Source organism: Pinus tabuliformis, chromosome 1_2, assembly GCF_031772625.1.
Source record: "Pinus tabuliformis cultivar Carrire ecotype Pingquan chromosome 1_2, CPIR1, whole genome shotgun sequence".
Taxonomy (NCBI): domain Eukaryota; kingdom Viridiplantae; phylum Streptophyta; class Pinopsida; order Pinales; family Pinaceae; genus Pinus; species Pinus tabuliformis.
The window spans coordinates 572,377,932-572,397,347 of record NC_142298.1 but is presented as its reverse complement, the minus strand read 5'-3'; positions in this window follow the sequence as shown (position 1 = coordinate 572,397,347).

The following is a 19,416-nucleotide window of genomic DNA, read 5'->3' as shown; positions in this document are numbered from 1 at the left end:
AGCAGTTTGAACAAATTCTAAACTAAGAACTAGAAAATAGGCAGCCAAACAACTTGCCTCTATTACTTAGCTAACTCATCCATGCATTAATTTTTCACTTTTTACATCATGGAAGCTTCTAGAAGGGTAAAGAGAGATAAAATCTACCAAAGTGCCATGAAAATATTACATTTATCCATCATCTACAAGTAAAAATAGTCAACCATAGTCAAAACAGTGTTTTTTGACCAAAAATGTGAATTCTGGCAAATCTGGAAGTTCTGGTCGCGCCCCTGGTCGCGCCCCTTTACAGCTATTTTTGAGTGGGTTCCATTGGTCCAAATCAGGTGCAAGATGGCTCATTGGAAATCTTGATCTGTCTACTTTCCATCCCAAGTGGAATTTCTGGATTTGGAGTTGATTTGACCCCTCAAAAATCAATTCTCCCAAGGTCACTTTCTGCAACTCAAAAAGTGGGCAGAAAGTCATTTTTTTGATGTATTTTGAGCTTTTGGAGGCTCAAAACTCAAAACCAGGCTTCTCCCAAGCATTGGTAATTTTTCTTTTTGCATGCCCTTTCCAAAAATGCCAAGTTTTCAAAATTCCGAGCAGCCCTTCAAACTGGTCTCACCCGGGGTGAGACCAGTTCTTGGGAAAAACCTGTAATTGGCACAAAAAATTCACAAATGACAAAATTTTCTCCAAATTTCTTGAAATTTGGGTTGGGAGTCCCAATCAAGTACCATGCTCAGTCAAAGAGGCTTTGGCCAAAATTTGGAGTGGATCGGGCGTTTTCCTTCGTTTTTGTGCTTTGGCCAACCGTCCTTGGAGCACCTTCGTTCTCACCGGTATTTTTGACATTTCTCTCAAACCGTGACACCTGTGTAAAAAGTGAAAGAGGTTTTTCTTCCTTGGCATGTTGTGGACAAAAACCTCTCTCAGTTTTGCAAAATTCATCTTTGATTGCTCAAAAATAGCTTTTGAGTGAAACTTGTCCCGATGTGTGAAACAAGGGATTTTGTCGAAATGGAGCGAAATGAAGGGGATAGAGGGCTTCTAAATTCTTGGGGAAATTTTTGGGAGTGGGGAGGGATGTTAGGAAGCAGGGGAAAGTGGAATCTCAGAGATTGAGTGAGGGGAAGGGGTCGAAAAGGACAAAACACAGGCCAAACCTAGAAAATTGCCATGTTGTAGCTAGAAACTAGGGTTTGTGCAAAAATGAGGAATTTGGCGGATCTAAGGGATGGGAAGTGTTTGATAAGGTACTTTAAGGATAGGGAAAGGTGTATGAACATCAGGAAACAAGTTTTGCCGGTGATTTGACCATCCAAGTGAAATTGCCTTCAAAACCCTAGGAGAGGGAAATGACCTTGCCTAGGTGCAACTGAAGCATGAAAAAGGTGTGAAATGACTCATTAGACACTGACATGATAATGACAACCCTCTGAATGATGATAGGCTCAGCTGAATGATGACATGGACTGACATTTGGGCAAACCCTAGACCTAATGCCTAGTGACCAAATTTTGCTTGAAAACTCTTTGAAATGACAAAATTTGACCTTGACACTTTAAAATCACTTTGAAAGAGCATATTTGATCACTGGAGGAAGGCTGGAAAGACTGACACTAACAGGATGTACATAGAGAAGTAAACACTTTAAAGCATAAATTTTCACAAATAATTGAGAAATAAAAAATTGCTCTAACAATTTAACTTATTTTTCATTTTAAATGTTTACATATTTAGTTATGTAGAGAAAATGATGTACAAAACAAGGGGTATGCATGGGAGAACTAGTGTGCAAGAAGATAACATACAAGAAGATAACATGAATATATAAGCATGCATTCTGGATATATGTACTATCTACTAATATTGTATAAATAGTAAACAAGCATATGAAATTTTATGGACTTTATAATGTTAGCTAAATGAGATGAAAAGTTAAACTAAATGTGTAAAATTTTTATGTCTGCACATATTCTCCCTTTTCACACACCTATTGTATGAGAATATTTTATTGTTATTTATAGGTGCATATTTTTATTTCTAGTTGCATTCCTATCAATAGTAATCGAAACAATTGCAATGGAAAATGTACAATTAATTCATAATTATTATATTTTATAATCATTACAAATTTCAATATTAAAATAAATTCAGATAACAAAAATAGTAATCAGTAACTATATTACATGCAATAAAAAAAATGCCATAATTCATGAAATTTGGACAATTTATAGTTGACACTTTATTACATTCAAGGTGATTCTATCTAGGTAGCCAATGTAGTAGATAGAAATATATCCACATGTCGCCTAAGGAAGTGTTCTTGAAGTGGTCATCATGATTCCATTGCTTTGGAAAACTCTTCCCATATATACGTAGCCTATGTAAATACAAATCTTAGATTTAGTCCTTTAATTTACACATACATATTTCTTCCAAGAAATACTAGAGTTATTGTCACCCCATTCTCTAATTTCTAACCTTTAATGGCTACTATATTTTAGTATTGAATAAACTACAATCAAAATTAGTTACCTCTTTTTGTATTGCATTACAAAGGTCTCTCATCTTCTTCATCATCCTTGTTCACAACAACATGATAATTGGGCAGATAAGACAAAGAGTACCATAAATGCTCTTTCCATAAAGGGTACATCTATAAGCTATGATTTTCATAGAGATGTTAATTCAACTTGCTACATCATTCCTTTCTATGTACTAAACTTTGGCTTCTAATCTTGTACATATTATGGGTTTACTTAGTGATGTATATTGTTCCATGTTTCTTTCTGCAACACCGGAACAAGAATAATTAAGCTTCTTATTACACTTCCCTTATAGATTTTGAGAAAGGGTCCATATTTCATTGGCATGTGTTCCCTTGTTAATTTGGACCTAGAAAACCTTTAGATGAGAGTAACCTATTACAATTTATTCTTAATGTAAACAATGCAACAATGTGGCAATTCTGTAGTAGAAACAAATAAGAAAAAATAGAAAAATTGAATTGGCTTTCATTCACTTAAGATCTAAATATATGATCATTTCTACATTACTCTGGTATGAATGCTTATGATTTTGATAGTAATTGCAATGAAGATCAGAAAAGATATATGTTAACCATAGGTTTAATCTTTAATTAAGTTTTTAATATCTGCTAATCTGTGCTACAGGAATTTGATATGTGAAGAGGTGTATAAATGAGGGAGCAAAGGTTCTCTTGCTCATATCCCTCTTTTGCACATCCTTCTAATTAGCTAAGAAGAATACTGGTTGTAGAGCCATGTACAACTTATTGGTTTTTTTATAACTAATAAATACTATTAAGCACTTGAATGATGTCCTAATTACACGTCATTTTGCTGAATAAATGTTGAAAACACTATTTTATAATATCGAGGATATAACCTTCTTGATTTTCTTACAAGCATTAATCATTACACAATACATTAGCATAAATGCTATTAAGCATTGGAGTGATGTCTTAATTGCAAATCAATTCACCAAATAAATTCTTACATTTACCAAGATCTTAATATGCTATTAAGAATTTGAATGATGTGTTGGTTACGTGTCAATTCGCCAAATTAATGCCAAATAGACTTACATTTACTCGAAATGAAGTTTTTGTTAATCATAAAATTAAGTCTTAATTATTAATTTTTTATATCCGCTAATATGTGACATAGGCGATTTATTTAATATAGGTAACATGTTGCTAAAACATTGCCACCAAATGAGGCAATGTGTGGAAGAAGTGTGTGGAGGTGGTTTGCACATCGTTTCAATCTACTATGACGAACATTGGCTGTAGATCCTTATGCATATTCTTGACTTGTTTACAAGTAGTAAATGCTATGAAGCACTCAAATGATGTGTTAATTACATGTCGATTTGCCAAATAAATTCTGAAAAGACTATTTTACAATATCAATGGATATTATCTTCTTGATATGTTTACAACAAGTAAAAATTACACAATGCATTATAATAAATGTTATTGAGCACATGATTTTCCAAATAGATGTTAATAGTATGACTAAGATTTAATTATTTTTTTAATATTGAGTACGAATTCATATGCACTGTAGTTAATATCTGCCACTGTAAGTTCTCACATTTTCGTAAATATTTTTGTCTCGACACAATTTTTCCATATATGGTTGCCCTACACTCTTTTAATTTCTCACACATTTGTGTAGTAAATGATTTCTATAGTTTGTATGCCACCTATTGTCATTACAAATATTTTGTGATATAATATTTAGTTAAAGTACATGGATTAATGCTCTAATTGCAAGGATTAACACTAATGTTTCGTTATGGAAAGAAAAACATGTACTTTTCTTGGTAATCCTTGATTTTAGTATTATATAGTAAGGCATTTTAATCATTGATGTGTAAAAGTGATATGGATAACATGCATGCATTTATCCCTTGTAATAATGACATGTGTTAATCAGATAAACACCCACACTAATTCTTTGGTTAAACAACATAAAGTTTGTTGTCTCACACATTTTGTTAGGATGTGCTCTTTTCCACCTCTAAATGATACACTATGAATTCACATTGAAAATGAATAACTAAGTCTCACATGGCTAGTGCATTGTATTTCCATATGTCACTTATTTTGGAAACATAAGCATCTTCTTACGTTTTCTTGTTTTGGGAAATATGTCATTACTTTGCACACTGAAAGATGTCAATTTTCACCTCATTTGAAATACATTTCTTGATTAATTTCAACCGGGGTAAACATGTGACCAGAGGCTACTATGATATGATTGAAACTCCTAGGTGACCTTAAGGAAGTCGAATCAACAAAAACACATCAAAAATACCTTCCGCATCAACAACAACACTCCCAGGAGCCATCCCAACCACTCAGGTGTCATGCCCCGAGGTCCCACTGAGGTTTTAAGCTATTAAACATATGGACACTCCCACAAGCCTACATGCCTGCTTCCAGGTACTATTTCCAGTAGACCTTTGCCAGAGTCTGCGGGATTTAAGGCACTTTTCAAGCCCAGAATTCCGGCCACTGCCCATAACTTGTTGTAACTTCTAGAATCCATTAAACACATGATAAAAAATACTAATAAACCAAAAAATAACTCTAGTACTAGGTCTGACCATCCCTAATTGGGATTGCCATTCTGTAAAACACTTGGCATGAATGAAATCTATAGGTTTAAATAGCACATTTGAACATAGGGTTCTCATACTTATCTGAGAATCGATAAGAAGCATTGTTCCTTTATATCATTAGCTACATTATCATCTATTAGGTCATAGACACATTGTTCATTCATTTTCCAATCAAAACATGAGGAGATCCATACATAGCCAATGTAATAAAAAATAGAAATAACCAAGGTAATAGCAACAAAAATACCAAGGAAATCACAACCGTATGGTCCTCATATAAGCCAATATAATACTCATAGAAATATGATGAGAAATAACCTCATATTGATGATGCAAAATCCAAACCCGGGATGAGACTACCACATTCCACCTGACCATAGATTGGCTAAGCCAAATATATCTTTATTCAATCACCCCAGTGACATATTCCAAGCGTGAATGTGGGACTCATAACCAACCAAAAAGAACCAAACAAGCATGGATGCTACTAGAGTTCTCCACCTACACTGTGAGTAATTTTAGTGCCTCCTGGTCTCTCAAGCTTTACCATAATCTATATTCCAGCTTTTCCCGAACTCCATTAACTTTCCTCTTTCCCAACCCAATTCCCAAGACTCAAAACATAAAATGCAAGCACAAGAGACAAATAAGAAGAATACCATGAAAACCAATAAAAACACAATACCACAACAAAGTGGCAAGGCCTTGCACTAGTCATAAAAAATACCGTATTCATTCTTAACAAATCACCAAGGACCAAAAGCAAAAGACTAACAATAGACACTATGACTCAATCCCTTGGTTCCCAAGGAAAGATCAACCCAAGCCTTTTGCAAGATTTCATGGAAACCTCTCTTGTCATGCAACTCCCTGCATCACACTACCATAAACACATAACTCTCAGTGCATATATAAATATAACAATACATCAGTTACTTTACCTTGCCATGCTAAGCATGTTTCTTGAAACTAAACCATCCACGCCATGTCTCAAAGGACTCCAATTCCCTTGACAGATCTAGATATAACTGAAACCAATTGTTATACCCATCAAATATATGTCCGTGAATATAGCACATACGCAAATAATGTCAGATGAAATCCAGGTTAAGAAGACTTCCTATATGAAAAACACTCATTTGTTTGGAATTAGCATTTGCAAACATGGCCAAAGGAATTCTCTCCCAATTCCTTTCTTTTACCCTTTTTCCTTGTTGCAATCGAGGCTTACTATGTACTGTCACATCACCCAACTGTTAGTTATATAAACACATCAATTGTTACGTTGTCACTGTAATGAAAAGCATGTTGCCCTACAACTGCTCACACATGTTAGACACATGTTCCACAAATCAAGGCATCATATTTACTAATTTTAAATCAACCTTTACCAAGACTAATAATCATGTCATAATCCATATTCAAATCATAGTCATCAGAAATAATGCTACAACTGTCACCTACTACACTCAAGTACATTTCATCTCTCTCAACACATGTGCATGAGTAAAACCATTTTAAAACAATATCATTTCTTGATGCAATCTTATAGACACATACTCTTATCATGCAATTAATCAAACATTCAACAATAGATAGACGACATAATAAACACCAACACTAAAACACCAAATATACGACATAATCAAACATTCAAGCACAAAGTAGACGACATAAGCAAGCTCATACCTTAATGTATCTTAGGGGAGGCTATCTTGTCTGCACAATCAATCTAGTTAGCACGATATAAATTTACAACACATCAACCCAAGCACAAATAAGATAATGATATCCATATCAACAACTAACTAACATGTTCACATAATAAGCTCATAAACATTTATCTTTCATGCATAACAATCACGTATGTATGCTCAATCTATATTAATATGACATAATATCACAACATATTTACTCATACCTGAATGTCATAACATTTGCATAAACTAATCCAACTTAGTATGATACACATAACATCAAGATATTAATGCTATAACCCTAATCTTCAAGTTAGCTAACATGTAACAACAATAAGTTAACATATAACATGCTCACCAACAACATATAACATAATCATCAAGCTAACTATAATTTAACATATAACATATTCATCTACCACATATAGCATAATCATCAAGTCAACTAACATAAAAAAATCAACAAACAATGCATACAACCACATTTTACTATCTTTCATGACTATCCGACTCATGTGCATATAACTACACTAATCAACTAGCATCTATCATGTATGTAACCATAACATCAATAGAATGAAAGGCATACACATAACCATAATGCATATAACAACCCTTAACCTACATACCTACATGCTCAACATACAAACCTGTATTGCAACATTCTCTTGTCTCGAGGTCCATTGTTGCAACTTCACTTTGATGATATGCATCTCCTACTTTACCTCATTCAACACATTAGCATCATAACATACTAATAGAATCATGATGACATAATTTCATACAATGACCTTATTCACAACAACCTTCACCATGAAAATGCATGCGTAACAACATATAGACACCGACATGCATATACAATCATACACTCATGAAGGCACATCCCACAACAACACCATCAACTTTCACATGGCGAGATCACTAAAACCATGATCAATACCATGAAAATGCAACAGACACATGGAATACAAGCATAAGGAATGCATATGCAACCGATATGAATGCATGACCAACACACTGCCCATCTAGTCTAAAGGGTGAACCATGCTCTGATACCACTCTGTAACACCCTCCTCTCACATCTACTCAAGTAACCATCCAACTAGGGTAGACATGTGATGAGAGGTTGCTAAGATATGATTCAACCTCCTAGGTGACCTTAAGGAAGTGGAATTAACGGAAACACATCAAACATACCTTCCACATCAACAACAACACTCCCACGAGCCATGCCAACCACTCAGGTATCATGCCCCTAGGTCACATTAAGTTTTTAAGCTATTAAACCTCTAGATGCTCCTATGTTATGGGCATTCCAGCATCCAAATATCTTTGGATTCTCCCACAAGCTTGCATGCTTTTATCCATGGACTATTTCCAGTAGACCTGTGCCAGAGTCCACGGGATTTAAGGCACTTTTCAAGCTTAGAATTTCGACCATTGCCTAGAACATATTGTAACTCCTGGAATCCATAAAGCACATGATAATAAGACTAATAAACCAAAACCTAACCCAAGGACTAGGCCTGACCATTCCCAAATGGGATTGACATTCTGTAAAACACTTGGCATGAATGAAATCTAAAAGTTTAAATAACATATTTGAACATAGGGGTCTCATACTTATCTGAGAATATATAAGAAGCATTATTCCCTTATATCATTAGTTGCATTATCATATATTAGGTCATAGATACATTGTTCATTCATTTACAAATCAAAACATGAGGAGAGCCATACATAATCACTCTAATAAAACATATGTATAACCAACAAAATTACAATAGTTATAGAAATACCAAGGAAATCACAACCATATGATCATGATATAAACCAGTATAATACTCATAGAAATACTAGGAGAAATAACCTCATATTGATGATGCAACATCCAAACCTAGGATGGGACTACCACATTCCACTCGACCATAGATTGGATGAGCCAAATCTCTCTTTAGCCAATCACCCCCATGCCATATTCCAACCATGAATGTGGGACTCATAACCAACCAAAAATAACCAAACAAGCATGGATGCTATTAGAGTTCTCCACCTACAATGTGAGGAATTTTAGTTCCTCTTAGTCTCTCAGGCTTTACCGTAATCGACAGTCCGATCTAGGGATCACTAGGCCCTACACCAAGACCCACTCTCCAAGCTTTACTATACATCCCATCCTGAGACTATTAGGCCCAATGGAGACCAATACAACCCTTGGATTTACCGTAAATGTTGCCATTCATCAACAAGGATTCCTAGGCCCGCCGAGGCACATAATCTTGAATTTACCACAACCCACATTCTAGATTAGGGGTTGCTAGGACAATGGATTTACTGTGATCTAGAGTCCATTTCAGGGACCACTAAGCCACATGTTTTTTATTTTGGAGGTCCACCCCACTCAACTTCAAATCCATCCATCATTCCAACTCAACCGAAGTATGAGAACCCATCGCATCAAGGCTATCCCGAAATGGAAAGGCTAGGATGAAAACACTATCAGACCTGGAAAAACCCATGCCATGATAGAAAAGAACCACTTGAAATACCATGCATGTCAAATATAGCAAGGAAATCACATATGAAAATCAATACCTGCAAAGGATCCTACTGTAGCTACTTGATCCTTCTCTTCCTTGCTTACTCATTCCTTCTTCTTTCCATTTTTTGTCTTTCTTACTCCAATGCCAAGTGCTCCAAGAAAACTCTACATGTCCAAGAGTATGAGAGAGAGAGAGAGAGAGAGAGAGAGAGAGAGAGAGAGAGAGAGAGAGAGAGAATAATGAGAGAGCTCCAAAACTGGGCAAAATATTGCCAACCGATCCTCAGAAGCTTTTTTATAAATGAGGCCTTTATTTTCTTCAATTTCCATTATTTTCCTTCAATTTTCTCCTCACATGCAACCTGTGACTTTTGACCTTCCCTTTCTCCTCTTTTCCATTATTTTCATAAATAAATGTGCCAAAAATTCCATTTTTCCTTTCAGAAGCCTTTTCCATTGCCTTTGCCAGTTTCCTTGAGCCATAATAATCAAAATGAACATCCACTAGGGTGTTTTTCCCAACATTTATCTTGGAATACGTGTCCCATCAATCATGGTCTTATATATTTTTACACGAATTTTTAACTAGGGCTATTACAAAAGGAAAGTTTTATGGTTTTTGAAGGACACCCTCCAAACCAATTAAATGTTTAGTAAATTAACTTTATTTTCATCCTGGCTAACTAGCTCTTCAGCCTACAAATTCATTTATTTTTCAATAGTCATATATTCTAGCCTATATTCGATTAATATACTATCATCTCTCTCAAATAGTGGCTACTTGAAATAATCCTTAATCAAAAGAGGAAGAATACTCTCTCTATCCCATTGTCCAAGAATGGACAATTCACTTATATAAGAACTACATCAACAAAATTGGTTTCCTCCTACCTTCCAGTTGTATACCAAAATTTTATTTCCTATGTATGTTGAACAAATGCATAATAGTGGTTTAGAGAGTATCGACAATCTATTAGTATAATTTAAATTATAATAGAAAATTACTATGAAAGAATGCTTCTCTTAGTAGAAATCCACCAAGAAGTATTTTCCTAAGCTTAATAGAAATCTAACTCTTCATATTCAGAAATATACTTTGAACACAATGATTAATCAGATAATAATGAAAAATGAAGGTTAGATGATTTTAAAAAATTAAAAGATGTTTTTATCCTTTGGGTTGTTTTTCAAATTTATGTGTATGTAGTTGTATGTAGGCCAAGCTCCAATTTAGATTATACAACAACTACCAATCTCAAGCTTCAACTATAGATTAAGGATTTTAAAAAGTTAATTTTCCTTAAATCTATTTTTATTCCATGTACTTTTTTCATATTTAAGTGTAACTATTGGAAACAACCTCCATAGACTAAGAATTTATTATAATCTTGCTATTAAATATAAATTATAAAATCTCTTTCACTTCATTTATTCCTATAATCCCATACGTATAGCTAACCCTTATCTACATCCTAGTTCTACTTACATAATGTTCATTACTAACCTAATAATATTGGAATATCCTCCTCTTATCCCATATGTTAGTGCCACCACTATAAGACTCAAAATCATGTTGTGATATAATGAATATTCTTTAGTGATAAGCCAAATCTATATCCCTATACATATTTACAAAACCCCTTGATTATCTTGAGATATACCAACCTTTGACCCTTTCTCCCCAACAAAAGAATGACCCATCATCTAAACTCTATTATATGATATAGTTCACTACTTTTAATGCAAAATGAAATTTCTTCCACCTATCTAAGTTTAATATCTACTCAAAATTGTTATGTTAAATATCAACATGTAAATATAATCCTTAGCAATTGTGACGAAAAGAATATGATTTTCAATGGATTTTTAGCTCCCATTTAATTTCCCACAACTCCTTACCACTCAATTTATTAACGGGACTTGGTAAAATAAGTTAAAACTCATTTGTTATCAATAAACATTTTGTAGTCCTGATTGTTGTAGGGCCTTTTGAAGAAACTTTTTAATTCAAAGTATCTCCCTTGGTTACTTTAATTTTGTCTTGGACATACAATATCAGCAACACTAAAATGATTTATAAGATTACCATTGAAATTCCTACCAAACATTTAAATATGATGAAACCTAATAAATCTCATCTCTTCCAATATGTCTTCCTTCTAATGTTTCGACACAACAAGATGTATAACAAAAATACCTTCATCTTTCAGTTCTACCTCACATCTAGTAGTCTCAAATGGTTTCAATTCAACTCTTCTATACTCTTCCAATAGTAAATTGTGATCCTTCTACCTTGATGCAATATCGATATATTACTCTCCCTATAAATTCCCTACCTCCCCATCTAAGGATAGACCAACCATTATTCTTTTATCACATATGCATATATCCTTTTTTATTGCTCATGCCATAATTCTTGTCATCCTCTCAATTTCAACAACAATGATACTTGCAAAACTTCTACCATATTTGTTTTTTCATGATCCTCCCATAACAACATGGAAATATCATAAGAAGTAACACCCAACCACTATATTGGTTGTGTTATGTTCTTTGCATAACTATCTCTACATGCTCTATGTTGCATTGGACATAACAAGGTGGTCACAAGGGGGTGAATCCCCCTTAGTCAAGGGGTTTGTAGGGGGCATGCATCCCCCTTTATTATGGGGTTTTTAGGGGTATAAATGCTCCATTGCATAGGGGTTTATTATGTGTGGTGGTTTTTTTGATGATTTTGTAGTTTTGTTTAATGAAATATGGTTATCTTATAATCCATGATAAATTTATTTACATTTTATGTATGCCACAATATCTATATGTATATATATATATATATATATATATATATATATATATATATATATATATATATATATATATATATATATATATATATATATCCCTAATAGAAGGATATGTGGAAAAATATTTCTTGTTTCCCTAGTTTGGGTTTCCATTATAAAGTATCTATGTTAATGTGTGTCTTTTCCATTGCATTTTTTTGTTTGATTTATAATATGTTCATATAAATTAATTATATATGGTTAAAATATACATTTGGTATCATAGTTGATTTAATTTCAAGGTGACGCTTTTATGGCTTAGGGTTTTTTCTCGGATCTCTGCCTCTGGTAAACCCAGTTAAGTTGGGAAATCTATGTAAGTGATTCTTTGATGAAAGGAAATGGAATGTAGTTCAAATATAGTGATTCAAAATTTTAGTGGAGAGAGTATTGAGTTGGAAGATCAAAATTTAATATTGGTTGGTGGACAAATATTAGTGGATCATTTTGTACCGAATTGATAAGGATGTTGACAGAAGACTTAACCAAGTTGTGTTATAAGGAAAATATCATGATATGATTTTGTCTCTTATATCTTGTTTTCTTTAATGTTTCAGCATAAGCTATAAGGGAAGCATTGTGGAACATGTTAGGGACTTTGTATCAATATTTTTCCATTGTGAAAATATTGTTACGATGAAAAGAAATGTATAACCCAGGGATGAAGGATGGAGACTCAATGACAGACCATCTAAATTCCTTCAATATTTTGGTAAAGTTGCTATTATCTGTTGATATTAAGATTTCAGATGAAGAGAAATGTATTTGTTTTTTTTGTTATTTACTATACTCCTTGGATAGTTTGCTTGTTACCATAGGTAGTAATGCAACAACTTTATTTTTTGAAAATATAGCCTCATCCATGTTATTAGAGGAGATGAGATGGAAAAATGTGGAAGGTCAAAACATAGATGTCTCACCTAAGAGGATTCTTTTATAATAGAAATCAAAACAAGTACTTAAATGGGAGATCTTTCTCTAAATGAATATATAAATATCCAAAATAAATCATTAATATATGTTGGACGTGTAGGAAAGAAGGAAAATACAATAAATAATGAAAATATAAATTATTGAGAAAGGAATTAGATAAATTTTGAGGTTTAAAATTGGCCTCCTAAGGAATATTATAAAATAATAGTGGATATAATAAAATAAGATTAGATTACATCATTAATTTTTAGATGGAAGAAAGGAAAATTATTTTTTCAACATGTATTTTCAACTTATCTCCCTATGATTTTACTCAAATTTCAAGCGGGAGAACTCATTAGATGTGGAATTTAATTCCTCATCCAAGGAGTATCCATGTTCCATATTTTTGATGGACCACACTACATAACAATGAGAAATACATGAACAATCTTGATTACAATCACAATTTTCGTGTATTTCTCATTTTTTATGTAACAGGGTCCATTGAAATTTCTCATTTTTTATGTAACAGGGTCCATTGAAAGTATGCAAAATGGGTAATCATGAGGAATTAAATTCTGCATTAGTGAAAAAACTGTAAGGGGATAAGTTGAAAATATGAGTTGAAAAAGTAGAATTTTTTTTAATCTTCTTTACTTTTTTACTTCGAAAATGGTGAATCATACCCGATGGTTGATATCAACATCTTGAATCCTATTGGTTCTTATAAATGTGATTTTGGTTGTACATTTTTGTTTTGAGGCCTATTTTTTACCTCAAAATTTCTGTAATGGGAAGGGATATGATGAGTCTCTTTGACAGAAAAGAAAAACAATCCTAAGATGAAAGAGGCGACATGCACTTGGATTCTTAAATTACACGTGTATAATGAGTGGTTTTATTACTATGAAGGATATGATGGTAGTGATGTATTTCTGGGAGTTGACTCGACATATAGAATCAAGAGATGAGGAAAATTCTAGTTGAAGATCATGGGTGGAAGGACTAGAAAACTTCTTAGTGTTTAGCACATCATAGTGTTGGCCAAAAATTTGATTTCCATAAGATATATGAGTGATGTAGGTGTAAAAAATTTATTTAAAAGGAAACTAGCAGGATGTTTCAATGAGAAGTGCTTAGAGGAGTTTTGATTTGGATGTGATATAAGCTCATAATAAGATTTATTAGTGATGGGTCTATAGTTCCATTGTTCCTGAAAGGAGAGTAGAAGAATGAAAAGATTCTATGATATTTGGATAAAAGACTATGCTATGGCATGAAAAGCGAGGACATAATAGAGAGAAAGGCCCTCAAGTACTACACATGAATGGTGTGGTAGAAGGTATGTCTAGTTACTCAATGGATTTTGATATTTTCTCATATTTCGAATGAAAGCTTCTATTATTTTTCTTTTATATTTTATTGGTTATTATTAATTTGAATTAGAATATATAGTTATCAAGACAACCTTCCTATATGGGGATTTATAAGAAAGAAAAATGAAGAAGCTAAAATGCTTTATGTTTAAAGGAAAGAAAGAGACAATATGTAGGCTAAAAGGGTACTCGTATGGGTTGAAGCAATCACCAAGGATGTGGCATCAAAAATTTTATACCTGTATATCGAGACTTAGATTCAAAAGAAGAAAAGAAGATCATTGTGTGTACTTAAAATTAGTTGGTGATCATCTTATTTATTTGGTATTTTATGTGGATGATATGTTGTTGATTGGAAATGATAGGGAAATCATCTAAGAAGTGAAAACTCAAATGTCACTTAAATTTGACATGAAGGTTTATGGTGCTGAAAATTTCATTTTGGGCATTGAAATTAAAAGAGATTGGGAAAATAGGAAATTATTCTGAAATCAAAAGAAATATGTCAAGACAATTTTGTAGAGTTTAAATATGCAAGAATATAAACTAGTAAATGTCCCTTTCCTATAGGTGTAAATTTATGCGCGAACAATGTCCCAAGATATAGGAAGAGGAAGAGGACATCTCCTATGTTCCATATGCCAATGCATCTAGAAGTTTGATCTATATGATGGTCTATACTAGACCATACATTGCACATGTAATGGAAGTGTTGAGAAAATTTATGTAGTAAATGCTCCTTTCCTATAGGTGTCCCAAGATATAGAAAGAGGAAGAGGACATCTCCTATGTTCCATATGCCAATGCATCTAGAAGTTTGATCTATATGATGGTCTATCCTAGACCGTACATTGCACATGTAATGGAAGTGTTGAGAAAATTTATGTTAGAACCACATAAGGGGATGTAGGTGTAAACTTATGTGGTAACAATTTCCCAAGATATAGGAAGAGGAAGAGTATATCTCCTATGTTCCATATGCCAATGCATCTAGAAGTTTGATCTATATGATGGTCTATACTAACCGTACATTGCACATGTAATGGAAGTGTTGAGAAAATTTATGTTAGAATGGTACATTGCACATGTAATGGAAGTGTTGAGAAAATTTATGTTAGAACCACAGAAAGGGAAATGGACAACCGTAAAAAGGAATTTAAAGCATTTTTATAACACATCTAGTTATGGATTATGCCACCACCAAAGATAGGGATTGGATAGAGCATTTGCAATACCTGGATAGGGCAGAATTTTTAATTTAGTTAAAATAAACAATGAATTTTGGACAACTTTATTCATAAGAAACTATGTTTTCTTTTGTTTTATGAAAATAAGAAACTAATGTAGAAGTTACATGTGCCTTTATTCGTAGTGGTAAATGTTTAATGATGAAAATAATAATTGTCCTGAGGTAAGGAGAGGTAGGGCTTTTGAAAGAGTGAAACGCTTCAAGTCAAGAAAAAGAAATAGTAAAAAATTAGTTATATTCCAAGAATGGGTATAACAAAAATAAAACTCCTTACTCAGGGGAGCTTTTTCCTTTTTTGGTGCTTTCTTCTTCTTTTGGAAAAAGAGGAGGGGAACTTGCTTTTTTGGTGCTTTCTCCTTATTTTGGAAAAAGAGGAGGGTACGAAAGAATTGGCTGGAGAAAAATGCTAAAATGCTAAACAACTGGAGATAAATGTTGTTTCTTCTCGTACCCAGTACAGGGCTACTGTGGGAGAGAAATACATAATCCATCTAACACAAATGGGAGATAAAATTGGTGTACCCTATAGTAGAGAAGGTCTTTGCATAAGGGTGAATATAGAAGCTTGTAGATCACAAGATATATTGTTTATCTGTCTTGAAGAATCAATAGCTCAAAGGAAACCAGGGAGGAATTTGGCTTATGGTCCTTAATAATGGTCGAGAGTTTCACCCATAAATATTTTCCAATAGACCCATAAATATTTTCCAATAACTTTATATAGAAGCTTGTAGATCACAAGATATATTGTTTATCTGTCTTGAAGAATCAATAGCTCAAAGGAAACCAGGGAGGAATTTGGCTTATGGTCCTTATGGTCTAGAGTTTCACCCATAAATATTTTCCAATAGACCCATAAATATTTTCCAATAAATTTATTTCAATTTTTAGAGATGAAGATATTTCTAGAGGGAAAATAAAAGTTTCATACAATGGTAAAATCCTTGAGTGAGTAGGGAATGAGGGAAAATAGGAGTTTCATACTATGTGTGAGTGGTTATGTTATTACTAAAACTGAAGAAATGTGTACAGGTGTTTAGTTACACTAAGTTCTCACTAAGTTTAACCAATTACACTAAGTTCTCACAACCAATTAAGGCAAAATGTAAAAGATATCTAGCCAAAAAAGGGTTTTAGTCGAAACACTTCCAAATTTCTTTACCACCCAGAATGAGTAATGAGTAACGACAATACACTTCCAATTTTCTTTACCACCCAGAATGAGTAATGAGTAATGAGTAACGAAAATACACTTCCAATTTTCTTTACCACCCAGAATGAGTAATGAGTAACGACAATAATACTGTGTTTGTCTAATGTTGCTACTGTAAGGAAATAAAAAGAAATATTCTGACTTATGCAAACTTTAACCTTTAACCCCACAAATTTTCTTTACCACCAAGAATTAGTAACTACAATACTAGTCTCTTTGTCTAAATATGAGAGTGAAAATGATAATAATAGAACATTGATGTTGCTATTGTAAGGAAATAAAAAGAAATATTCTAACTTATGCAAACTTTAACCTTTAACGCCTCAAATTTTCTTTACCACCAAGAATTAGTAACTACAACACTACTATGTTTGTCTAAATATGAGAGCGAAAATGATAATAATAGAACACTGATGTTGCTATTGTAAGGAAATAAAAGGAGATATTCTAACTTCTGCAAACTTTAACCTTTAACCCTGCCGTCTTAACATGAACAAGATATAACAAATGTATGTAGCACCAGAGGTGCAATAAAACGACAATAGACAGTTCTGCTAAAGGAATCCATTCAAAATAATATTATACATTTATAGTTGAACAAGGTAATAACAAAAAAAGGGAACAAAATGTTTAGAACTCTTAAATATATAATTTAAGTGGAAACTACTTGGAATTTCTTAAAACAAGATAATTACATGGTGTCATAATGTCAGGGCCTGAAAGGCCGTATTCAAAGTGTCAGGCCAGGTAGTAACTCTCCAAAGGCAGAAAAAACTGATTTGTCTGATTATTCCATAGGTAGGTTATTGTTATATACATTAGGAGTGATTGTTCAGTTCATCTTCCGATGACTGTTCACATTCCTGATTTATTTATTTACAAATTCCCCAATCATGAAGATTAGGTGTCAAAATTCCCCCCTTAATCTGAAGGGATGTTGGTGAGTGCAAGCATCATTCTGAATCATTCAAGCTTTTCCTTTCCAAGTGCTTTGGTGAAGATGTCTGCAATTTCCTCATTTGTGGAACAATGACGGAGATGGATTGTTTTGGCCTCAACATGATGTCGAATCAGATGATATTTAGTATTGATATGCTTTGTTCGATCATGGAACTTTGGATTCTTGGCCAACTTGATTGCAGAGGTGTTATCAATCATGAGTGGAGTTGATTGTACTTGTTTTACCTGCAAATCTTCAAGAATTTTCCTGAGCCACACAATTTCTTCCGTTGCTTCATTTGCTGCCACGTATTCTGCTTCAGTTGTGGAATCTACTGGAACTGATTGTTTGCGTGATCTCCAGGAGACAGCTCCTGATCCAAGACTCATAGCATATCCTGAAGTAGATACCCCAGTTTCTTTGTCTCCATCGAAGTCTGAATCAGAGTATCCAATCAAGCTGAAGTCGTCCACCTGTGTATACTTGATTCCAAGGTCTTGAGTTCCCTTCAAGTACCTTAGAACTCTTTTTGTAGCAGACCAATGTCCCTCACAAGGCTTTTGCATGAACTTGGAGAGGATTCCAACAGTAAATGAAATGTCTGGTCTGGTAGTAGTGAGGTAGATGAGACTTCCTACAAGCTGTCTATACTTTGTTGCATCCTCAAATTCCTTTCCTTCAATAGATGTGAGCTTTAAGTTTTGTTCCATTGGAGTAGAAAGAGGATTGCACTCTGTCATGCCAAATCTGTTTAACAAATCTCCAATGTATTTCTTTTGAGAAAGAAATATGGATTTTGGATGTTGGGTTACTTCAATGCCAAGATAGTAATGAACATAGCCCAAATCAGTCATTTCAAAACTTTTCCCCAATTCCTTCTTTATGGATGCAATGTAGATTTCATTGTTCCCTGTCATTAAAAGATCATCTACATATACCACAAGATACATAACTGTTTTGCCAACTTTTTTGACAAATAAAGTTGCATCATCAAGATCAAAATGATTGAAGTTGAGTTTCAGAAGATGCTCAGTTAGTTTTTCATACCAGGCTCGCGGTGCTTGTTTGAGGCCATACAAGGACTTCACAAGTTTGCATAATTTATGTTCATGTCCTTTCACAGCAAATCCTTCAGGCTGGGACATAAAAACATTCTCTTTTAGATCTCCATTCAAGATTGCAGTTTTTACATCCATTTGATGGACTTTCCAACCGTTCTGAGCTGCTAGTGCAAAGAGTGTCCGGATGGTGGCCCATTTTGCTGTGGGGGCAAAATTTTCCTCATAATCGACCCCTTCCTTCTGTGCAAAACCTTTTTCCACAAGCCTAGCTTTGTGCTTGTCAAGTGAGCCATTAGCTTTGTACTTGTTCTTGTAGACCCACTTGCAGCCAATTGGTTTGGTTCCAAATGGAGGATCAACCAGCTTCCAAGTGCCATTCTTTATGAGGGCATCATACTCCTTTTGCATCACTTCTTTCCATTCATCATGAGAAGC